Source organism: Bubalus kerabau, chromosome 15 (assembly GCF_029407905.1).
Source record: "Bubalus kerabau isolate K-KA32 ecotype Philippines breed swamp buffalo chromosome 15, PCC_UOA_SB_1v2, whole genome shotgun sequence".
Classification (NCBI taxonomy): domain Eukaryota; kingdom Metazoa; phylum Chordata; class Mammalia; order Artiodactyla; family Bovidae; genus Bubalus; species Bubalus kerabau.
In genome coordinates, this window is record NC_073638.1 from 32,375,545 (window position 1) to 32,401,618 (window position 26,074).

A 26,074-nucleotide genomic window follows, 5' to 3' on the forward strand; every position below is an offset into this window, starting at 1 on the left:
GGGCATGGGACTCTCACTGTGGGGGCTTCTCTTGCTGTGGAGCACGCAGGCTCAGCAGTTGTGGCTTTCGGGCTTAACTGCTCTGCGGCCTGCTGGATCCTCCCGGATCAAGGTTCCAACCAGAATCTTCTTCATTGGCAGGCAGATTCTTTACCACTGAGCCAACAGGAAAGCCTGAAATTTTTCTTGCTAACAAGTTTCAGGTGATATTGATGCTAGTGGTCCAAGAACCAAGCTTTGAGATCCACTGCTTTTTTTTTGGCGTGGGGGGTGGGGTGGGGTGAGAAACAGAAAGGAGGTAAAAGTCATTGACATTGAGAAGGTTAGGATCATGAGAGGCTTAGGTCATCAGTCATCAATAAAAGCACAGTGTGCTCATGGAGTCTTGGGTGAACATGTGCTCTAGGCTAAGGGTTAGAAGGGTACATTGAGGAGTGAGGGAAGAGAGTTGCAAAGGAGAAGGGCTCTTTGGGTGATGGCTGCAGGACAACACCCTGCAAGGTAGGTTGAAAGCAAGTGTTACTGTCTCTGAGTTGGGGTCAGGGTAGAGAAAACAGCTTTGGGAAACAGGGTTGAGGGCTATTTACAATGAAAGGAAAGCCACATTTCCATTTGACAGTGAGATGGAAAGGGTCTGCCCTTTCCATCACTGGGGCAAGGATCTGCAGCCATGAAGAAATTTGCTCTTTAAGCGGGATTCCACAGGAAGCCAAAGAAGAGACCGGTTGAAAAGATGGTATGGACTATGTGGGTGGATAAAAAGTGATTGAGCTGTAAGGTGGGGGTGACTGAAAGGGAAAGCAGGTGAAGGAAGCAAGGTGGGTGGGCTCTGTGCTTAGACTAGCATCAGGGAGACGGGAGCTAAACTTAGATTGAGTTTGGGGCTAGGGAAAGATTTGGGACTTGTGTTCATGACTAAGGGAAGGAGAGGGCAGACTAGATAGTCTGCCTCCACTTTGGGAATTCAAAGCACCTCTCTACTGTGTTATGTGAATATCTGTTTATGTCTGTCTTTGCCTTGATTTCTTAGCTTCGGATGACAATAATGTTATTGGGCAGAAGGCAGGCAGAAGGTATCATGAGTGGAGATAGGAGGCCATGCTGGGGCTATGCCTGTATGGATTTTTTTAACCCTAAGATCTTTGTAGTATAGTGAGCACAAGTCAATTTTGGTTGAAATAATTTGCCCATATAATTGATCCCCTTTACTGTCATCAGTGGTGCCCTGTATGGCTTGTGTCTGACTGTGTATGGCATTGAATTAAGAGTTATAACATGAGGGTGCTAGACTAACAAAGCTAGTGGAGGTGATGGAATCCTAGTTGAGCTGTTGCAAATCCTTAAAGATGATGCTGTGAAAGTGCTGCAACTCAATATGCCAGCAAATTTGGAAAACTCAGCAGTGGCCACAGGACTGGAAAAGGTCCGTTTTCATTCCAATCCCAAAGAAAGGCAATGCCAAAGGATGCTCAAACTACCGCACAATTGCACTCATCTCACATGCTAGCAAATAATGCTTAAAATTCTCCAAGCCAGGCTTCAGTAATACGTGAACCGTGAACTTCCTGATGTTCAAGCTGGTTTTAGAAAAGGCAGAGGAACCAGAGACCAAATTGCCAACATCCGCTGGATCATGGAAAAAGCAAGAGAGTTCCAGAAAAACATCTATTTCTGCTTTATTGACTATGCCAAAGCCTTTGACTGTGTGGATCACAGTAGACTGTGGAAAATTCTGAAAGAGATGGGAATCCCAGACCACCTGACCTGCCTGTTGAGAAATTTGTATGCAGGTCAGGAAGCAACCATTAGAACTGGACATGGAACAACAGACTGGTTCCAAATAGCAAAAGGAGTTCGTCAAGGCTGTATATTGTCACTCTGTTTATTTAACTTATACGCAGAGTACATCATGAGAAACGCTGGGCTGGAAGAAGCACAAGCGGGAATCAAGACTGCTGGATGAAATATCAATCACCTCAGATATGCAGATGACACCACCCTTATGGCAGAAAGTTAAAAGGAACTAAAAAGCCTCTTGATGAAAGTGAAAGAGGAGAGTGAAAAAGTTGGCTTAAAACTCAACATTCAGAAAACTAAGATCATGGCATCTGGTCATGGCATCATGGCATCACTTCATGGGAAATAGATGGGGAAACAGTGGAAACAGTGTCAGGCTTTTTTTTTTGGAGCTCCAAAATCACTGCAGATGGTGACTGCAGACATGAAATTAAAAGATGCTTACTCCTTGGAAGAAAAGTTATAACCAACCTAGATAGCATATTAAAAAGCAGAGACATTACTTTGCCAACAAAGGTCCGTCTAGTCAAGGCAATGGTTTTTCCAGTGGTCATGTATGGATGTGAGAGTTGGACTGTGAAGAAAGCTGAGTGCCAAAGAATTGATGCTTTTGAACTGTGGTGTTGGAGAAGACTCTTGAGAATCCCTTGGACTGCAAGGAGATCCAACCAGTCCATTCTGAATGAGATCAGCCTTGGGATTTCTTTGGAAGGAATGATGCTGAAGCTGAAACTCCAGTACTTTGGCCACCTCATGCGAAGAGTTGACTCCTTGGAAAAGACTCTGATGCTGGGATGGATTAGGGGCTGGAGGAGAAGGGGACGACAGAGGATGAGAAGGCTGGATGGCATCACTGACTCAATGGACGTTGAGTCTGAGTGAACTCCGGGAGTTGGTGTTGGACAGGGAGGCCTGGCGTGCTGCAATTCATGGGGTTGCAAGAGTCGGACACGACTGAGCGACTGAACTGAGACTCATTTTAGAAGTAATGGAACAAACAAACATTTTAAAGTAAACACAGCGTTGGCCACTCTGCTGTCTTCAGAAGTAAGTCTGAGCCAAGGATCAAGTTTCTTGTTCTCACTATTCAGTGACTTCTGTAACCTTTGCTTCTGTGGTTTTGAAGACCCTTGCTGTTAGCAACAGTATCGTATAGTGAAAAAAAAAGTTGCTTCAAAATTAGATATGTTGTGATCCTAGTCCTCACTCAGCCACTTTAACGTTGGAGAAGTTTACCCAACCCATCTGGTCCTCAGGGTCTTCATCTTTATGTGGAAAAAAAAAAGTAATAATAACTGATGACATAGTACTGTTGCAAAGATGAAATGAACAAGACATGTATATTTCTTAAGCACTTTCTGGGCCATACTAAGTGCTTAGCAATATCAGTTTTTTTTCTTTCCTTCCCTAGTACCCTCTTTTATCATTCTGTACATTTTCATTTTCAGGGATCAGAGAAGTATTTCACTGTGGGAGTGCAGTCTGTAGAGGAGCAAAAGACCTCATAAAGTGCCCACCTCACAACACACAACTTCTTACTGCTGTGGGAGTAATTTCCTTGGCAGGAAGTTTTCCTCAACATGATTAGTGCCTTGTTCATGTGGTACGTGCTTGTAAAGCAAGGTTGGATGTTCTAGAAAGGGAAAGCGTCTCAGTAAAAATAAAAAGAGGGGGAACTTACATTTCCCTGCACACACTCGAGAGTATGAAATTAAGAGGAAAAGGCTCTTGCCAAGTCTGCGTCTTGCTTGGACACTCGTTCTGAACCTGAACGTTCTTGGCAGCTCATACAGTGTGCCCCTCCCTCCATCTGCCCCTGGACTGGACATACATTGGAAATTTATACTTTGTTTTCCCAGGGCTTCATCTTGGCTCAGCTCCCTGGTGATGGTGTCAATTAGTTTAAAAAAAAAAAAAAAAACAACACGGAAAACCTATATTTCCGATGTTCCCCACGTAATGGTGAGAGCAAGCTGGCAATAACTTTCTCTGACACTGTGATTATTTTGAAACTTGGTTTCAAAACAGTTTGAAGAAAACCCTGTTTATAACAGGACTTGGTGTGTACTTTGAGTCTTCCAGAAAAACCTGCGGAAAACTCACCAAAGTGAATTGAGGGGGATGTGGAGGGATACTGCCACCAGTTCTATGTATTTCTGTCCTACTTTGAGACTTGGGGGGTAGGGTAGGGAGAATTCTTTTGGTCGAGTTGAAACTCGGGTGTACTAAGGTTCTTGCACTATGAGTTGCCTTTGTAAAATTTAGACTCCAGAAAAATCCACATACTTCTGTTGAAAGTAAAATAAAAATGGAGAGCTGATATCATCGTTGACTTAATACAATACTAGCGCAGTCAGTGTAGTGGGGCCTGTGTTATTTTGTTTCTGTCCCAGAACGTTCCTCCTTAGAGTCCTTGAGTCAGACGCTCCAAGTCAGGAAAACATACAGTGCGAGCACGAGAGAGGTACCTTGATGCTTTTCGTTTTTACAGCAGTGTAAGTGTGGCTGTGTTTTCCAAAGGATATGACCCCAATTCAGGGGGATTATTTTCTTTATGTTTAAAGGGAAGATGAGGGTTGTTAGTGGAGGTGGAGAAGCACAAATCTGAAAAAAAGTGGGCTTTGCTGCTTGAGGGACACTTTGTCCCCACCATGGAAATCCTCCCTTTATCAAAGTGTTGCTCTTGCACCTTGACCTTTCAGTTTTGCTCCCTGGTTAGCTTGTGGTCCCTGCACACACTGGTCCCCACAGATGGAGATGAAGCTGGTATTTGCATGATGAGTCAGTCTGGTCTCTTTTCTGCAAGCTCTGTTCCCAGACCAGGTGGGTTTCCTTCAGGTCCAGCCATGCAGAAGCACCAGAGCATCTCTCTTTTCTCTCTGAGGTCTTAGGGAAGCCTACAGCCAGGCAGGTCATCCTAGATGTTCTGGATCGGTCCTGTCGAGAAGGCAGTGGTCTAGCAGGCTGGTGGTCTGCCATTGTCCTCCTGTTCATCACTTCGTGTAGAACAGCAAATTCTCCTTCCTCCATTACTCTTTCAAAGGGGCGGGGGAGGAAGGAGTGGGCCATGAATATTTAATCAGGGAAAAGTAGGTGCACATTATTTGGATAAACTACTTAATAGAGGTGCTAGCCCTTCCTCAGATGGGGATAGATGCCACATAGCCAGCCTAGTGTGCTTTCATCTTTAATCATCTCTTCTACGTTTCCTTTGAGGGGGGAATCTAGGAAGGCTCCTGTCTCTCCATCAAACCGCATCTCTAATTTAAATGGCTGTTAATAAGGGTTAAATCTGCAGGCTGAGCTGGCCCTTCACTTGTTACTTGCAAAGGGGGAGAAATCAATGGAGCAGGAAGCCAGAGGGGCGTCCATTTTGAGAAGCCGTGATGAATTACGTTTCCTTAGGAGAGCTGGCAGCCTCCAGCTCTGTCCCCCCTGCCTCCCTTTCACGTAACCAAGCCCTCTGCGACACATCAAATTTAATGAGACTGCACAGACCTCAAATAAGGAAGGGGAGCGCTGCTGCTGGGGCACTTTATTAAGGAGGATCAGAGAAAACTCGCTGGCTGTTAAAAGGAGCCCTTAAAGGCAAAGGATCTTTTGCAGGGAGTGGGAGAAGGTCCCTAATTTCAGTGTTTCACGTCCTCTCTGAAGCACTTGAGTGACCTAATTCAGCATCAGCTTTTTGGGTCTCCACATTGGCAAACAGGTCCTCAAACCTCAGGACCATCGAAGACCCAGAGGACTGTGGTAGGTAATTAGGGACCTTTTGATTTTAAGCACCAACCTCCACCCCCCCCCCCCCCCGCCCCTAGCCCCGGCACCACTACCCCACAGTCCCACAGGCCATTAGAAGGAAATGGAGAGAGAGGTTGTATAACTGTCTTCCCTGTGATGAATCATTGTCGTAATCGTTATTTTCCAAATCAATAATTGAATCGCTTATTTAGCCAAGAGGACAGCACTTACACACACGATGGACAAGGCATTTTGAAATCTGGAAAAGCTGCTGTATATTGGCTCTAGGTTTAAGAGACAAGGCTTTATCCTGGGCATCAGGAGACTTATTCAAGTATCAGCTCTGTTGCTAATTTGTAAAGCTTCTATAATAAAATACTGTAACTTAGATTTCAATTTACTTCTGTATAAAATGAGAGGTGTCATCTACAATTCCCCACTAGACGTGGAGCTCTGTGTCAGTCTTAGAAAACAGAAGAGACGATGGTGCTAACCCAGGAACACCTGTGTGAGCTAGACACAGCTCCAGGGAACAGCTCCATCACGTTTCTTTGAGACCTTTCTGAATTCTTTCCCAAACAACACTTCTGGCATGCAGAGCTCCAGATATTGCATTTCAGAGTCTCCAGTTTCTCCCCCCGTCTCTACTGACAAGAAGGTTTTTCTTATGCCCTAAGAAAAATAATAATAAAATGATAGCTGACATGTACAACATGATGATAACACCCGGGCACTGGGTTGAGTGGTTTATGGGCATTCTATCAAGAGGCATGGTAGATATGAACTCAGACTGGAACCACCCTTCCTGGCTTCAAGTTACCACAAGTTACAACTTCCTAGCCACGTGACCTTGGGCACGTTACATCATAAACGATGCTTATTGACGTCTGGCATATCGTAGGTACTGTAGCAGTGCTCATGTCATGATCTCATTTAAATCTTGAAATATTCCTGTGAGGTTGGTAGGGTTATCCCCATTTTACAGATAGGAACCTGTAACTCCACAAATTACAAGATCACCTAGTTGGCAAGAGACCATGATGGGAATCATCATGATTTCCTAACCAGGGTTCTCATACTCCAGTTTTGGTCTTTTAAAAGGTCTCCTTGGTGCTTCATTGGAAGTAAAAGTGACCAGCATGGCTGGAGTAGGGATTTTGAAGGTCTCCTCCACATGTGTGTCTCAATGCCTGTTGATTCCTCTCTGCTCAGCCTTTGATATCATTTTTTGTAGGTTTGCATCACAGCTCCTGTTTTGGCTTCTTTTCTTATTTATGTGGCCATCTTATCAAGGTCATTGCATCTTTCCCTTGAGATTCCATTTTGAGACCTACTTATCCTGTCTTCCTCTTTGCCATTGATCAGGTGAGCAGGCCAGCAATAGGGATAGGGGCCAGGTCCAGACCACCTAACTGGGATTGAATGGAGACTAACACATTAGGAAGGTCCAGATCACTTTGCATCCCAAATGTCAGTTTTCTGGAGCACAGAGTTCAGAATAAATAGCAGTTGCAAGGAAGGATGGTAGAGATTCCATGTGAATATGGAAAAACAAAACAAAACAAAACAAACCAACCCAGAGTTTGGAGAGGTGAGGCCAGAGAATGACACAGTATAGTGTGACCACAACCTTATTAGAAGAATGCTCTGGAGGACAGTGAATCTAAAGAGTCACCTCTTTAAGGGAAATATTTTATTTTCTTCCCTGTAGTAAACTTATATGAGTTGTTCAAACTGAAGAGTCTAGAAAGTATGCCAAGGTGATGAAATGACATGCTCTCTGGCTCCATGCTTTAGCTCATGGTCTGATTTCATCTCTGGGTAGACAGAGAGAGACAACTTATGCATATAATTTGTAATTTATTTAAGTCATGATTTCATTGTGTCCTGTGTTTTTTTTTATGGGGGTGCATCCTACTTATCCTATCCTGAGCATAGGCTCAGGCCACTATCTTAGTCTTGAAGCCTCCTGTGTGTTAGGACCCCCTCATCTTCTGGTGTCTTCTGGTTCTTGTTCCAGTAAAGGGCACTATTGGTATTGACTATCTCTTAGAAGAATCTCAGAATAACTGAGTTTCCCCCAGAGATGCCTTTCCTCTTTCCTCTGCCCTTTTTGGTTCTCAGCATCCAACTCTGGCATTTGGTAGACTCTGACAATAGATTGCACTGGAGATATTCAGCTGGTGATAAATTCTACATCTAGGGGTGAAACCAAATTAATTATTATCTATGGGTTGAAGCAAGTACCTTCACCTTTTCTAGAGAACTAGGGGTGGGGCTACCTTTGAGTCTGAGTTGGAAATGGAGCCAAGGGGAAATCTGAGATGTAATTTAGGAATACACTAATGATTTCCAATAAACTGGTAAAATATAAAGATGACAATTTCACAATCTCCACTCAATTCTGAAGTGCTGGACATTGGCTAGACCCTGTGTTTTCTTTGGTCATATTATTCTTTTTTAAATTGTAGTATAGTTGATTTATAATGTTGTGTTAGCTAAAGGTATACAGCAAAGTGATTTAGTTATACATACACATATATTCATTCTTTTTCAGATTCTTTACCCATATATGTTATTACAGAATATTGAGTAGAGTTCCCTATGCTATACAGTAGGTCCTCGTTGGTTATCTATTTTTTATATAGTAGTGTATATATATGTTAATCCCAGGCTCTTAATTTACTCCTTCCCCCATTTTTCCCCTTTGGTAATCATAAGTTTGTTTTAGAAATCTGTGAGTCTGTTTTTGTTTAGTAAATAAATTTATTTGCATCATTTAAAAAATTAGATTCTGCATATGAGTGATTTCATATGATATTTGTCTTTTTATGTCTGATTTCACTTAGTATGATAATCTCTAGGTCCATCCATGTTGCTACAAATTGCATGATTTCATTATTTTTTATTGCTGAATAATATTCCATTGTATATATGTACCACATCTTCTTTATCCATCCTTCTGTCGATGGGGATTTAGGTTTCTTCCATGTCTTGCCTATTGTAAACAGTGCTGCAATGAATATTGGGGAGCATGTATTTTCAAATTATGATTTTCTCTGGATCTATGCCCAGGAGTGGGATTGCTGGATCAAACGGTAGTTCTATTCTTAGTTTTTTAAGGAGCCTCCATACTATTCTCCATAGTGGTTGTACCAATTTACATTCCCACCAACAGTAAAGGAGGGCTCCCTTTTCTGCACACCCTCTCCAGCACTTATTGTTTGTAGACTTTTTGATGATGACCATTCTGACCCATGTGAGGTGATACCTCACTGTAGTTCTGATGTGCATTTCCCTGATAATTAGTGATATTGAGCATCTTTCCATGTGATTTTTGGCCATCTATATGTCCTCTTTGGAGAAATGTCTTTTTAGATTTTCTTCCCACTTTTTGGATTGGATTTTATTTATTTATGTGACATAGAGCTGCATGAGCTCTTTGTATATTTTGGAGATCGATCCATTGTCAGTTGCTTTGTTTGCAAATATTTTTTCCCATTCTGTGGGTTGTCTTCTTGTTTTGCTTGTGATTTCCTTTGCTGTGCAAAAGCTTTTAAGTTTAAGTGTCTTTGATTTTATTTTCATTACTCTAGGAGGTGGATCAGCCCTTACATGCTTATGCTATGCTTACAACAGCTCTTTCTTACTGCAATTTATGTCAGAATGTTCTGCCTATGTTTTCCCCTAAGTTTTATAGTGTCTGCTTTACATTTAGGTCTTTGATCCATTTTGAGTTTATTTTTGTGTATAGTGTTAGCAAGTGTTCTAATTTCATTTTATTTACATGTAGCTTCCAGTTTCCCCAGCACCACTTATTGAAGCGATTGTCTTTTCTCCATTATGTATTCTTGCTTCTTTTGTCCTAGGTTAATGGACCATAGGTGTATGAGTTTATTTCTGGGCTTTCTATCCTGTTACATCCATCTATATTTCTGTTTTTGCACCAGAACCATACTCTTTTGATTACTATAGCTTTGTAGTAACTTAGTCTGAGATCAGGGAGCCTGATTCTTCCAGCTTTGTTTTTTTTTTCTCAGAATTTCTTTGGCTATTCAAGGTTTTGTCTTTCCATAAAAATTAAAAACTTTTTTTTTTTCTCTAGTTCTGTGAAAAATGTCCTTGTTGATTTAATAGGGATTGCACTGAATGTGCAGATTGCCTTTGGTAGTCATTTTGACACTTGATTCTTCTGATCTAAGAACATGGTGCATCTTTTCATCTGTTTGTGTCATCTTCGATTTCTTTCATCAGCATGTTGTAGTTTTCAGGGTACAGATCTTTTCCTCCTTAAGTAGGTTGATTCCTAGGTATTTTATTCTTTTTGATGTGATGGTAAATAGGATTGTTTCCTTAATTTCTTTCTTATTTTTGTTGTTAGTGTATAGGAATGCAAGAAATTTCTGTGTGTTAATTTTGTATCTTGCAAATTTACCAAATTCATTGATGAGATCTAGTAGGTTTCTGGTAGCATCCTGTAAGACTTTCTATGTATTATATCATGTCATCTGCAAACCGTGACAGTTTTACTTCTTTTCCAATTTAGACTCCTTTGATCTCTTTTCTTTCTCTGATTGCTACAGATAGGACTTCCAAAACTATGTTGAATAAAAGTGGTGAGAGTAGGCATTCTTGTTTTGTTGCTGATCTTGGAACACTTTCAGTTTTTCACCATTGAGAATGATGTTAGCTGTGGATTTGTCATATACAGCCTTTATTATGTTCAGTTCCCTCTATGCTGACTTCTAGAGAGCTTTTCTTTTAAATCATAAATGGGCATTGAATTTTGTCAAAATCTTTTTCTTCATCTATTTATCATATGGTTTTTATTCTTCAGTTTGTTAACGTGGTGTGTCACACTGATTGATTTGCAGATATTGAAGTATCCCTGCGATAAATCCCACTTGATCATGGTGTATGAACCTTTTAATGTGTTGTTGGGTTGGTTTGCTAGTATTTTTGTTGAGTATTTTTGCATCTATGTTCATCAGTGATACTGATGTGTAATTTTCTTTTTTAGTCATTTTGTTCTAATCAATGAAGGGAGGGATGGGAAGGGAGAGGAACTTCAAGCATATGAAGGTCCTTAATGCCAAGGGCCTTCGTTGGCATTAAGGTAGACTTAATTAATTCTGATTTTCCAGGCATAAAGTGAAAGTGAAGTTGCTCAGTCGTGTCCGACTCTTTGCGACCCCATGGACTGTAGACTACCAGGCTCCTCTGTCCATGGGATTTTCCAGGCAATAGTACTGGAATGGATTGCCATTTCCTTCTCCAGGGGATCTTCCCGACCCAGGGATCGAACCCAGGTCTCCCACATTGTAGACAGACACTTTACCGTCTGAGCCACCAGGGAACCTTCTAGGCATAAGTAGCTATCTAATCAGGAACTGGTGTGCTGGGCCCTGGACCAAAGTAAACACCCAGAATTTGCTTGGCTTGATGACTCCTGCAGATATAATAAACCCATTCAGGTACTTCTTTCTCACATAGACTTGAAGTTCATACTTTGAGCCATGAGAAAGGCAATGTTTTTATCTGACAGAGGATATTAATGTCTGCTTTTATAGTTCATAGCCCTTAGTTTGGAAGCCCCGGTTGTAGAGCTGAGACGTAAGATGTGAGACACCACAAAATTCACTGTCAGCTTCTTGCAGAATGACTACCGCTCTGCTCAAGTCTGGGAGTAGTTTGTGCGGATCTAAAGCAATCAGTTTGGAAGGAACCATAGTACAATCTGCCTTGGTTGTCTCTTGGTCTTTGGTTTAAATTTTTTTCTCTTTGGAAATGGAGACTCACAGCTCTTAATGTGGCATCCACCATGTGAAGAGATGATGATATATGCCCTGTGGTGGATGGAAGGGTAAGGAAGGGAATGTTTTACATCTCACAAGATGGTTGAAGTTACAGGTGAACAGCTATAGCCATTACATAAGTGGGCCTCACTTTCCACATCTATAAAACTAAGTAGTAGAGTCCCAGCTTTATGGGATTATTTGGAGATTAAATAAGATAATGTGTACAAATTCCTCAGTGTGTGGCATGGTGCATCGTATGTGCTCAGTTGCTCAGTGGTGCCCAACTCTTCTCAGCCTTATGGATGATGTATAGAAATTTCTTGGGCTTCCCTGGTGGCTCAGCAGTAAAGAATCTGCCTGCAATGCATGAGATGTGAGTTCAATCTCTGGGTCAGGAAGATCCCCTAGAGAAGGAAATGGCAACCCACGCCAGTATTCTTTGCTGAGAAATCCTATGGAAAGAGGAGCCTGATGGGCTATAGTCCATAGGTTCTTAGAGTCAGACATGACTTAGCAACTAAACAATAAGCACGGTAATAATCACTATTGATAGTATGCATAAAGTACGAAATGTAACTTGCTCATTGCAGAGAAACTCTATCGGAGGCCTTCTTGCTCAATATACATGGAGATCGAGAAAGATTAACTTGTGGTTTAAGAGTAAACTCCACTTTATAAGGACAAAACCAAAATAGGCGAACCAAAAAGACCCAAAGCATGATTGGACTGATTCTATGATTTCACAACAGGCTAGTTTTGGGAAAAATACCTAGATATGTAAAATCCCATTTGCTGGTTCACTTAGAGTAATTGATTTGCTGTCTTCATTGAGATATACACTCTATGTGCGAACAACTAGGGTGTGTGTGTGAGTCTTCACTGAGACTGTGCCCTTTGGCAAGTCCACTGGACTTCTTAGGAGAAAGAAACCCAGGCTGGTTAGGGTGGAGGCAAAGCTATGACAAGCATCTAAACTTTAAAAATTAACACCAGTCCTAGCTGGCAGTAAACGAAGGGACTTGGCCACAGTAGACACTGGCCAAGAAAAGGTCTCCAGAAGGGCATTCATTAGGGCACAAGGGGACAACTCGACAATAAGCCCATTTTGCTACTCAAGGGGCAGCACTTGAAGACTGTGCTCCGTGCCAGAGCCTGAGACAAGCCTGGAGACAAGGATCAGATTGTAGCTTTCTGAGGCTACTTCAACAAATATAGCAAAAAGGAGTTGGGGCGTGGTAGGGAAAGAGAATTCTGTTCCCTGGGCAGAGTGGCTAAGCCATCCCCTGTGCCACCTCCCCGAATATCCCCATCCACATTGGAAATGCTCCTGAGTGACATGTCCCTGGGCACAGTTTCCAAGGGTTCCTCCATTGCTTTCTCTCCCCCTCCCCAAACAGCTAAAGAAAGAAAAGATGATGGAAGAGAGGGAAGAAGGCAGGATCTCTTCCCAGGAAGGAAGGCATTGGTGTAATTGACAAAGCTTTAGTCAGAGAAGGGCGAGTTGAGGGTTAAATATGTAAGAAAAAAAGAATGCAAAACATCAAGACTCAGTAGTGCCAAGAGGTTAGGTCTATTGAAAAGCCAAGGACATTTGGCTGAGAGTGTGGTGAGGGAAGTGGTATTAAATTCAGGCATTTCAACTCTGTGACTTTGGGCAGACTTCAAAACGAAGGGGCTCACATCCCAGCTGTGGTGGCAGAGAGCGGTGTTGTGTGTCTGACAGTCCCCAGGGTCTGCCCTGCCTCCCTGTCCCCGCAAGGGCAATAAAGGAATGTAGGTGGAATCCGCTGGGGCTGAGGGTGGACCAGGGATAACAGAATTCCCAGCCCTAGTGTTGAGTGGGCCAGTGCCCAAGGGCTCAGGAAGACAAAGGGTTTGCAAGGCGGGAAGGATATTAACCACAGAGCTTCTGGGTTCCATACCTGACTCCCAGATTGCAAGACGAGGTATTGTTTTCCCTTAGGTTTTCAGCTCCTTTCTTACTTTATCCATTTCCTTCTTTTAAGTGACTGTGTGCACTGTTTCTCTGCTCAGTGGGGAAGAGAGGTGGGGGCAGGAGGTGGGGTGAGAGGAGAGAGGATCAAGGAAGGCTGAAGGAACAGCTCAACAGCCGACCTTCTTCAGCTGCATGAAAATCATTCCAGATTTGAAAAGGGCTTTGGTGAGATTTACTGTTGGGGTGCCTGTGACTCTGCCAAGCAAGTTCTTTTGTCTCCATCTTCCCTCATTCCTGGCTCTCCCACTCTCCCTGAGCCCTGCCACTTTTGAAGAGTTAAATTGGAGGGAAAACATAGTTGGATGGTGTTTCATGGAGGGGCAGAGAGCAGGCTGCCTGGTGTTATATAACCTGGCTGAACGAAGGCTGTGCCCAGAGACAGAAGCCAGTGCTCAAGAAAGAAAGAAAGAGAGGAGAGTATGAAGATGCAGGGAAGAAGGAAAGAGAATAGAGGGAGGAAGGAGGGAAAGGACAGAGAGAAAGAAATGGTAAAGATCCATAGCTTGAGATCCCAAGAGGCTGAGTTAATGAGGGAAAGGATAGAAGGAACTAATATAATATAAATGCATGTTTCAAAATTTCTCACCACTGTCTGTTAGAATTATGGAGCTCTGAAAAAAACAGCCTCACGTAGACATGAACTTAAGCTTCAAAAACAGGCAGGTTGGAAGCTTATATAGCCTTTAAAGCAATTTTCAACAACAACAAGAAACCCTGTTGTTTATGCAGTGAGATTCCCATGGGTGTGTGAGCTTCCTACTCAAAGCAATTGGAAGTCAAGAGTTGAAATGCGTTTTCAGGAAGAATAGCCTGGAAAGCAAAGGCTGTTGTGATTTAAATGAAAATGGAATACGACGTGAACTACTGTTTGCACCAGGATTTCTAATTATTATCTTGAACCCAACTCAGTCTACCTCATAAAAGCTTGAAACTCAACTCCCAGACTGCTTTCTGGAGGAAAAGTCCCTCGAAATCTTTCTTATCCTACAGGACCTTGAACGTCAAATGTAGTAGAGAGCTGATCAGTGTTAGGAAACTAAAGTGTATTTTGCGTCTGCACACATGGAACTTCGGAGGCATTACACCCCTAGGAAGTTTCCTCCACACACTCAGGTCCCCATGAGTGTAGACACATGCATGTAGACACCACGCAAGCACACATGAGCACGTGGGATGAACTGTCTGGAACCGCCATGCCACCCCCCATATCCTCACCAGGGAAGATGCTTTTACAGTATCTCCAACTTTTCTGCATGTCAGCATGCCTAAAATGTAGATGAGACAAAGAAATAAAGGAAAGGAATTCCCTGGCAGTCTGGTGGTTAGGACTCCATGTCTTCTCTGCCAATGGTGTGAGTTCAATCCTTGGTCTGGGAACTAAGATCCCATACGCCCTGTGCTATGGCCAAGATAAATAAAATAAAAAATAAATGACGGAAAAATCTGCCACTTCCTGAGCAATCATCTACTATAGTGAGTCACTAGGCAGTACTCACCTTTTCTATGTAGCATTACGATTCATGGCATTTAATGGCTGCTCTTTTAGAATCGTGTTGTAACAAATTGCACATCTGAAGCAATCTCTTCTGGTAAACCGCCTTAGAGAGAGGCCATTTTTCTCTGCAAAGCCAGCTGTGAGTTGCTGGAAGGCACACAGCTGCAGACAGCTGGGCGGCTGGACAGTGAGGGATCCCGGAGAAGTGAACTCTGGCTCGCAAGCCTGAGGCCGAAGGAGGGAAGACTAGTTGGGAGAGTGTGTCCACTTCTGCAGTGGCTTGTCCTGGGCCTCTGCTGCCTTCGTCCTTTACCTAAGGGAACCGGACCCCTCAGGAGGACTTAAAGAACCAAATTACCTGGGTGTTTTATTCTCCTAAGACCACCTCACCCTTGGATTCCTTCTGACTTGCAACTTTTCTCTCTGAAGACCTAGAAGATGCCTTTTGTGGGCTCCAACAGAAATGGGGCAAAACACCTGAAACCAAAGAATGTTCTAAAAGAATGGCAGGGGGTCCAAGAAGCACTCACCCCTTAGCCAGCAAAATATTTGCCCCCAGGCACAAGAAGAGAATCTTCTCTTGTTTCTCTCCATTCAGTTTTTCTAGAGAAAAAAAGAGTGGCTTGAGCTCTGGGAACACTGCCCAGCCATTTGACTTCATTGGCGTTTCCTCATCAATACAAAAACTAATTTGGCTACAGAAAGCTAATAACCCTTCCCAGCATGAACTGTCCCCAGGCTGGGCTTTTGAACTTCGTCACTGAAACATATTAGGTAATGGAAAAAGCTTTTAAAAATATATTCTGAGCAAGAAGGATAAAGAGGTCACTAAAGGACCGAAGGAGCAGTTTCCCCTTGTCCATGTGACCTGGCCTGAGCCTCAGGTCTGTATGCCCACCCTTGCCACATACAAAGTGCTCAGAAAAGCCAAAGAGACTGCTACTCTCGTGGTTCAAAGCTAGCAATGCTGGAGGAGCAGTATCATATAAAGCCAGGGTGATGGGAGACTCTCAGGCTACAGACAGGAAGTGTGTCTAGGGGCTGGGGGCCAAGGAGATGAGCAGTGGATCAGGAAGGAGGCTCTGACATGAGTCAAAAGTAAAAAGGTTCAGGGTACAAGGTTAGACCCTGAAAAGCATAAGAGAGAATGTTCTTATTAGGTGTTGGGCATATGGAAGTGTTAGGGAACCATGGACTGAAACGACCCACCTTGGCCAGGCACAATAATGACTGCTTGCGTGAGTTATCTCACAACAGGAGGTCCTGATAAGGAACACAGAACTGACAAGCTGCCAGCAGTTAGAAGCACATGGGAGGGGCCAAAAGGAGGAGAGAGACACCAGCCCATAATATGTCCTGCCAAACCCCCAGAAACCCTCACGCTGGAAATCATCTTGGCTGAGAGATGCAGGGGCCACCAGGAATTGGACCAAATATGGACACAAGCAAGATGACTGGCCAGAGACAACCCAGAAAGCTAACCACATTACCATAAAACCCAAGACTTCTGCCATGCGAGCCATGTGGCAGAACAGTTCTCCTGGGTTCCCTCACTCTGCTGCTCTCTGCCTGGGCACCCCTTCTCATAAGCCTTTTGCTTTGTCAGCCTGTGTGTCTCCTCAGACAATTCATTTCCGAGTGTTAGACAAGAGCCCACTCTCAGGTCCTGGAACAGAAATGTGCCAGGTCAGGCCTAATTTTTTATCTTCTACACCAAGGAAATGGTCTACTGCTCTGGAATTGGGGAATACTAATGCTTTACATTAGTTCCTAGTTTACAAAATCTCATAGCCCAAATCCTCTCCTTGGTATCTTCAACACCCCAATGAGGTAAGCAGAACAGGGAATATTGTTCCCATTTAATTGATTTTGGAACTCAGACTAAAAGAGAAGAGATTTGTCCACTGTTATTAATAGCAGAGACAGACCTAGAACTCAGGGCTGGTAACACCCAGTTCAATGCTCTGTCTCCTGTATCATTTGACTCAGTAACATTATTGAGAAAGAACTGAAACTCTACAGCAAGGACTGGGAATGGGCAGCTTCTGGAATGTCAGTTCTAGGCCTGGGTAAATTTTCTAGCAGTGCTTCATTGACTGGGATTGGTTCAGTTCAGTTGCTCAGTTATGTCCAATGCTTTGAGACCCCATGGACTGCAGCACGTCAGGCTTCCCTGTCCATCACCAACTCCCAGAGCTAACTTAAACTCAATGTCCATAGAGTCGGTGATGCCATCCAATGATCTCATCCTGTCGTTCCCTTCTCCTCCTGCCTTCAATCTTTCCCAGCATCAGGATCTTTTCCCATGAGTCAGTTCTTTGCATCAGGTGGCCAAAGTTGGAGTTTCAGCTTCAGCATCAGTCCTTCCAATGAACACTCAGGACTGCTCTCCTTAAGGATGGACTGGTTGGATCTCCTTGCAGTCCAAGGGACTCTCAAGAGTCTTCTCTAACACCACAGTTCAAAAGCATCAATTCTTTGGCGCTCAGCTTTCTTTATAGTCCAACTCTCACATCCATATATGACCACTGGGATCATTCCCTGTGTTTTCTGCCCCTTGGTGTTTTCTTCAAACTGCAACATCCCCAGAAATGATTTATTTGGTCCAGTCTGGTCTTATGATCATTCTTGAGCTCAGAAGCTGTTCTATGATGGGCAGTTGTATGTGGACACACAAAAAAGTGTTTCTCCCAAGGAGAAGTCCTCTGCTTTGTCTGAGAAGTCCACGCTCCTGTCCGAGGGCTGGTGGAAAGTGCCAGTGAGACCACGTGTGTGAAAATTCTTTTGAAAGTATGAAGCACTGTACATATTCATTCATTTGTTAAATGAAAAAAAAAAATTAAGTGCCTGTGCTCTGCTAGGTACCATGTTAGGTCCTGGGGTTACAAAGGTGAACAGAATAGACCTGAATAGAAAAAGTGTGATGGAAATAAGTGCTGTGTTTCCTGGTTATTTTGTCTCACACCACACAAAACCCTGGATGCAGATTGTCTTTTTATTCAACACACCCCAAGGAGGCAGTTATTCTTAATCCAATTTACAGATGAGGCAGGAGGCTAAGTAACCTGCCCAAGTAAGCCTGGATTTGAAGCCTTTCTTTCTTTTTCTTGCCTCTTTCTTCCTTCCTTCCTCCTTTCCTTCTTCCCTCCCTCTATCCCTCCCTTCTTCCTTCTTCCCTCCCTCCCTTTAAAAAGAATGGAGTCCTAACCACTGAACCACCAGAGAAGCCTCAAAGCCTGGAATCTTAAGGCTAGCACTCTTGCCTTGTGAGATGAATTGATATACAATAGGGTTAGAGATGCAGGCTAGGGTGAAAGACCATGATGAGGAAGCCAGAAGAAGCTCCTTAGAGAAGAGAGATGTGAAGATGGATGAGGAACTTATCAGGAGGCAGAGAGATGGTAGGGGGTCTCTCTCGGCCAAGGGGAGAGCACATAAAATGGCATGAAGTAGAACCAAGGAGAAGCCACGGGCGATGAGGAGCTGCTTCCTCTCCCTCTTCATCTTCTTGGTTTATTTTTATGGTTTAATATCAAGGCATAGAAAACTCTGAACGTCAGTGTTTGTCTTTCCATTGAGTAATAATTGCATCCAAAGGAAAACCATTCTGGGTGGTAAGGAGGGTCATTATTTATTTATTTAAGATGTGGGCAAACCCCTAATCAAAACGTCTAACATCATCGAAGCTGGCATTTTTCCCCAATGTGCTTTATGAAAACTTTTGCCTAAGGCTTTCAGATTTAGTTTGCTAGTTAAAGGAGTACAGTTTGGCAATTGCTGAAGCTTTGTGTGCGTCTGTTGTGTGTTTAAGTGGAACCTCATGGCAGATTTGGAAAATCAGGTCACAAAGGCGGCTAGAGAGCCACCTCCCTTTGGAAATACATGACAGGATTCCATCCTTATGTGTTACCATCTTCAATAAAGTATTACTATTTTCACCATCATTGAGGTCATAATCTTCAGCTCTGGGTTCTGTGGACTGTTTGGTCATTGCAGGACCATGCGTTGCTCCCTTTGGGGGAAAACTGTTTGGAATGTGTATTGATGTGGTCAATCAGAAACAGGTAAATATATATCCAAAATGCATTAAAGAATTCAGGAAACTCTGAAATACTTGGAAGATCAAACATTTATAGGAGTTTAATTTGCAAGAGGCATTGGATGAGAATGTGGGAAGTGGTGCTGAAGAGGGCAACAGCTAAGAGGACTAGCATATTTGCATTATTTCTATCCTCACTTGAACTTCCACTGTTAATCTTTTGAAACTTACCTTTTAACTACTCACCATTCAAATCTGTCATCTTGAGAAGAAATGATACATACACCAAAAGTGCCTTGTGCCTTAGAAAGTCCTGGTAACGGGTTCATGGTTTGCCACTTTTGTTTTGGGTGATAAGATTTATACTCATCCTTTTCAGGCTCTGGAAACCAAACCTCAGAAAGCTGGTGATGTGGACAGAATCCCTGAAAAAAATTAACAGAAAAACATGGAACTACTCCTCAGGTCTTAGAACTTTCCATCCAGTGACTTTTTTTTTAATTGGAATAGAATTGCTTTATAGTGTCACTAGTTTCTGCTGTACAATGAAGTGAATCAGCTATATGTATACATATATCTCCTTCCTCTTGGGTCTCCCTCCCATCCCACCCCCATTGCACCCCTCTAGGTCATCAGAGAGCACCAAGCTGAGCTCCCTGTGCTATACCGCAGGGTCCCATGTGTGTGGAATCTAGAAAAATATTAATAGTACAGATGAACCTACATCCAGTGTTTTTTTTTTTTTTTATAAGATCTCACCACCAGTCTGTACCCTACTTACACTTCTTAGGAGAAGTTTTTGTGGAATCTAGGATTTCAGTACAAATATGATCAGCAGAATAGGTCCATTTGCAGAACCTGTTTATAAAATGAGAATCTCCCTCTCTGGAGACCAAGAAGGAAAATTATCTTTTGGATATAACTTAACAGAAGGCTTCCCTATCCTGAAGCAGGAACACATCTAAAATATTCTTGATCAAGATCTATGATCCTCAGATTGCATTGAGTAGGATTTCTTGTCTCCACACGAGAAAAGAAAGAGAAGAGCATCTTACACAGCCTTTCTTACTATCTTTATTTACCCAGGCAAAGCATTGACCTTCGGCTGTTCCATTTCTTTCTATTGCTGCCACTGGTTGCCAGTTCTTAATGTCGTTGAGCAAATAAGTCTAATTGGGAACATAAGCCTCAGACGGAGAATATCACTGAGCCACTCTCCATGAACACTAAAGGAAATAGAAATAAAATGCAGAGCAGTATTGCAGAATTTGTTTCTTCTATCTCCTCCTCTATCTCTCTGTCCTCACTTCTTCTGATGATTGTGTTGACTCAATATTCCTAACCAGCATTTTGCCTGTTGGATTTTTCATCTCCACTCCTCCTCCTCTTATAGTCTTCTCCTTCGCCTTCCACATAATGTGAAGCAGATATCTTCCCAATGTTACTTCTGCTTTCAGTAGTAAATCATTTCCAGAGGCAAACTCTTCTCTTTTGTTCTGCAGGACTTTCCCCTCCCCTCAGGTCTCATGTAGATCCATCCATTTATTCATCCATCCATCTTAAGTAACAGTTTATCAAGAGCAGATCTATTCAGACCAAGGGTTAGCCAACACAGAGGGAACATGCTTTACACTTTGTACACACCTCCTTCACTCTTGAAGCCAGAGAATGGGAGGTGTGTTCAGTTTTCAGCAGAATGCACATACTAGACTCTCCATAAGTGCCAAATGTGTGTGTATGTGCATGTCTGTGTATGTGCACTCAGTCATGTCCAGCACTTTGCAACCCCATGGACTGCAACCCCAACTGCAACTGTCAGGCTCCTCTGTCCATGGAATTTTCCAGGCGAGAATACTGAAGTGGGTTGCCATTTCCAGGGGATCTTCCTGACCCAGGGATGGAACCTGTGTCTCCTGCACTGGCAAGTGGATTCTTTGCCACTGCCGTGGGCACATAAAATTGATACACTGCTTTTTCTGGAGGCATATCTAGTTGAGGGGCTTCCCTTGTAGCTCAGTTGGTAAAGAATCTGCCTACAATGTGGGAAACCCGGGTTCAATTCCCAGGTTGGGAAGATCCCCTAGAGAAGGAAATGGCAACCCACTCCAGTATTTTTGCCTGGAGAATCCCATGGACAGAGGAGCCTGGCAGGTTATAGTCCATGGGGTCGCGAGAGTCGGACACGATTTAGTGACTAAACCACCACCATCTAGTTGAAAGCGATTTGAAAAAACAGTTAGTCCCCCTCTCTCTAGGAGGTTGAACCAATTTGAAATCATGCATAATAAGCAATTAGATATTAAAAGAGGTAAAAGCCTAAGAGACTATGCATACTTAGGGAAGGTTTGCATTGATCAAAAAAAAAAAAAAATTAAAATGCCCATTGAAGAATTAAGCTGGATTTTGAAAGATGGCTAATATTGGATAATTAAAGAGTATTAAGGACAGTAATATGGAGAATCTACTATTTTCTAGACCACATCTTACGTGATGTATGTATACACATATATTAATTCATATGGAAATCTATGATGTACTATTAACATGTTCATTTTGTGGATGAGGAGTGGTCTTCACACACTGAAGAAAAGAGAGTTTAAATAACACAGCTAGGAATTGTCAGAATCAGAATTTGAACCCAGACAGACTGGCTGTAGTGCTCTTAACCACTGGACCCTAGAACTCCTGATGGTAAACAAGACAGGTAGAATAGGACAGGCTAGATGGAAGAGTCCTGGCAAAGAAGCAATTAAGGCTGAGTAAAGGATGGGAGGTTAGCATTCTTTATTTCACCAAATAAGTGAATCATTTCATAAAAATCTCTCTGCTATTTACCCGGTTTTGAAAACAAGTATTTGATAATCCTCACACATTTAGCCCCAGGAAGCTACAACAATGAGTTAATTTTTTTCCTTGGGCTGAGTTTAATTTTTTTCCCTGGTAAAAATAATATTTAATGCAGAGCTCAGACCATTTGATTTATGGCCTGTTTGAAAATCCTTTTCATCACTGTATATTTTACCAGTAAATATTTAATCCTTGGCACCACATGCCACCCTGTTTATTAACTTTAGAGTTCATATTTTATAGTAAACTAAATTCTAAAATATCCTATGAAGAGAAAGATAGTTCATCCACATAGTCCACTGAGAACTACACCCATTGTGCCAAAAGGATCCCCAGTAATATCACTTGATCACCGTTTTAATGATTGGAAACCTTGATCACTATGAAAACAAAATTTTCTTTAGTGACAATATATCTATATTACCTTACACTTGCTCTGGAATCCCAGGTTTTCATCCCAAAAAATTGTTTTATGCCCTGAAACATGACCAGAATAAATGGCCTGGTTGGAGGCTTCAGGCCTTTGCTTGGGTGGCCCCAACTGTCTAAAAATTCTGTTTTTCTGTCTTTGAGGCTTTGGTTTCAAAACTTAAAACCACTAGACTCAGAAAAGATAAATCTTTCTCAGTTTGCTTCAGAAAATCTAAACCCAATAAAATCTACGTCGGTGGCTTTCGGAGAGAGTTACTTATCTGTCTGTCAGGAATGGGCCGTTGGGTTCCCCCTGTTTTCCTCCTGGACAGTTGGAGTTTTGCTCTACAGCATGCTTCTAAACCATCTCTTTGAATTCCCTCTCCTCTTTGCCTCACCGCAAACCCTCTATTATAAAACATTCTATACTTTCCTATATTCTGTTTGCGTCATTCACTTTGGAGGAACTGCCTTTTCTTCTACCCCCACCCCCTCACAGTTGAAATCATAAATGAATCATAAAAATTCAAAGTTTTCACAAAATGACTATGAATAAAAACTCAAAGTTTAATATATAGAGAGGTTGCTCATCTTTCATGAAGACTCGTCTGATTTTAAACGTTAAATGCACAATTCTTTATACATATCTTAATTTTCAATATACTATCATCCCTTTTTTGTGTGATTTCAATTCTTCTTATTTCCTTATAATTAGTACAAACCTTAAGTTGTCCCACTTTTTGAAGAGAGTAATACTTCCAGGAAATTGTTTGGAGAAATATCAAAGCTATAAAGACACCCCAATCCTAATAAATTACAAAAATAACCATTCATGAACTGGTTTGAGTGTTGTTTGTTCATTTAGTACACATTTGATAAAAAAGGATTTGCCAAGAATGTTATATGTGTGTGTCTGGTAATGCATGTGATAGCATATTATAAAACTTAAAGAATTTTATAGAGTATCAATATTATTGTGTATAGTAAGCACTTTTTTTCTTTTCTTTTCTTTGCTGCACTGGGTCATCATGGCAAGTGGGCTCACACTGAAGTGTGTGAGCTTCTTTGTTGTGGAGCATGGGCTCTAGAATGAACGAGCTCAGTAGGGGGCATGTGGGATCTTAGTTCCCTAACCAGGGGTGGAAACCATGTCCCCTGCATCGGAAGGCAGATTCTCAATCACTGGACCACCAAGTTAGTCCCAGTAAGAGCTCTTTTAAAATACCTTTATTAATTGACTTATTGGCTTAATGAACATTCTTCACTTCCTATATAAGCCATTCTGAATGATGTTCATGGCACAGTGAGTACTTACAACTAGTAGTCTACTTTCTAGTAAGACTATACAGTTCTGTTCAGAAAAATTATGTTTTCACTAAGAGTCAGGTCAGTTGAATTTATTCTCAAACCTGCTTATTCCAGTTGTACTTGAAGTTTTAATTATAAAATTTAAATTGATATTATACAAAGCAATGGACTATACTTTGTAAAGCTTCCCAGGTGGTGCTAGTGGTTAAGAACCTGCCTGCTAAAGCAGGAGACTTGAGAAATGCAGTTTTGATCCCTGGGTTGGGAAGATCCCCTGGAGGAGGACATGGTAACCCATTCCAGTATTCTTGCTCTGGAAATCCCATGGACAGAGGAGCCTGGTGGGCTACAGTCCATGGATCATACAGAGTCAGAACGACTGAAGCAACTTAGCACATAGCACAACATGCATGTAAAAAGGAATTTTTCGGGGCTCCAGAATCACTGCAGATGGTGATTGCAGCCATGAAATTAAAAGACACTTACTCCTTGGAAGGAAAGGTATGACCAACCTAGACAGCATATTAAAAAGCAGAGACATTTCTTTGTCAACTAAGTTCCATCTAGTCAAGGCTATGGTTTTTCCAGTGGTCATGTATGGATGTGAGAGTTGGACTATAAAGAAAGCTGAGCACCAAAGAATTGATGCTTTTGAACTGTGGTGTTGGAGAAGACTCTTGAGAGTCCCTTGGACAGCAAGGAGACCCAACCAGTCCATCCTAAAGGAGATCAGTCCTGGGTGTTCATTGGTAGGACTGATGTTGAAGCTGAAACTCCAATACTTTGGCCACTTGATGCGAAGAACTGACTCATTTGAAAAGACCCTGATGCTGGGAAAGATTAAGGGCAGGAGGAGATAGGGAGGACAGAGGATGAGATGGTTGGATGGCATCACCAACTCAATGGACATGGGTTTGGGTGGACTCTGGGAGTTGGTGATGGACAGGGAGGCCTGGCGTGCTGCGGTTCATGGGGTCGCAAGGAGTCGGACATGACTGAGCGACTGAACTGAACTGATATGAAAGCAGAATTAAAATATTTTCAAAAGATTAAATAAAGACATATTGCTTCCAAAGATTACTATTGATTAGGTATGGGTGAGACAACCATGAGAATTCTGATTTTAAAATCTAAAATTCTACATTTAGCTTTCTTTACACACAACTTTGAGGTTCCCTGGTGGTTCAGATAGTAAAGAATCCGTCTGCAATGCAGGAGACCTGCGTTCAATCCCTGGGTTGGGAAGATCCCCTGGAGGAGGTCATAGCAACCGACTCCAGTATTCTTGCCTGGAGAATCCTCATGGACAGAGAAGCCTGGTGGGCTATAGTCCATGGGGTCACAAAGAGTCGGATACAACTGAGTGACTAAGCAACACAGCACATACAACTTTAAGTTCTGGTTTCACTTTAAAGAAATAAAAACTGGAGATTTTAGGTAATGCTTTACAAGTATATTGGTTTTTCAACCAGCAACAGCAGATTACACATCCTTTACAAGTTCACATGGAACACTCACTGAGATAAACTATATCCTGAGCCATAAAACACACTTTAACACATTAAAAAGAATAGAAATCGTACAATGCCTGCTGTCAGACCACAATGGAATTAAACTGAGAACAGAACGATAACTGGAAAATCCCCAAATATGTGAAGATTAAACAACATATATCTAAATAGAACATGGGTCAAAGAGGAAATCTCCAGAGAAATTTTAAAATATTTTTAATTAAATGAAAATAAAAGTACTACTTATCAAAATGTGTTTTGATAAGATTCAGTGGCAGCAGTACTTGGAGGGAAATTTATAGCATTCTAATATATGAATGCTGCTGCTGCTGCTGCTGCTAAGTCGCTTCAGTTGTGTCCGACTCTGTGCAACCCCATAGATGGCAGCCCACCAGGCTCCCCTGTCCCTGGGATTCTCAAGGCAAGAACACTGGAGTGGGTTGCCATTTCCTTCTCCAATGCATAAAAGTGAAAAGTGAAAGTGAAGTTGCTCAGTCATGTCCGACTCTCAGTGACCCCATGGACTGTAGCCCACCAGGCTCCTCCATCCATGGGATTTTCCAGGTAAGAGTACTGGAGTGGGGTGCCATTGCCTTCTCCGAATGCATATATTAGAAAAGAATAAAAATTTAAAGTCAGTAATCTAAGTTTCCACCTTAAAACTAGAAAAAGAAGAGCAAATTAATTTCAAAGCAAGGAAAAGGAAATAGTAAGAATTAGAGCAGCAATGAAATTGAAAACAGGAAATCAATAGATAACCAACAAAACCAAAAGCTGCTTCTTAGAAAAGATTGATAAAATTGGTAAGCATCTAGCCAGGCTAACTAAGAAAAAAATAAAGAGGACACAATAAAATCAGCAATGAAAGAGGAACATCACTAAAGAGCCTATGATATTAAATGAGAAATAAAGAAATACTATGAACAACGCTATGCTCACTAATTTGCTAACTTAGATGAAATGAACCAATTTCTTGAAAAAATTTTCCAGAACTCATATTAGAAGAAACAGACAATCTGGATAGGCTTATGTCAAAGACATTAAATTCACGATTAATAACTTTCCGAAACAGAAAACCCAGGCCCTGATGAGTTCGTTGGTGAATTCTGCCAAACATTTAAAGAACAATTGATA

At 42.1% G+C, this 26,074-nt stretch overlaps 1 long non-coding RNA gene across 1 annotated transcript in view; it reads left to right on the forward strand.

The window, feature by feature from the left end:
• The first annotated feature begins 258 nt into the window (after positions 1–258).
• LOC129628855 (uncharacterized) overlaps positions 259–26,074 on the forward strand; it is a 102,580-nt gene continuing 76,764 nt past the window's right edge. The window contains exon 1 of the long non-coding RNA XR_008702943.1: positions 259–501. This is a non-coding gene — a long non-coding RNA (uncharacterized LOC129628855). The remainder of the gene's footprint in view (positions 502–26,074) is intronic.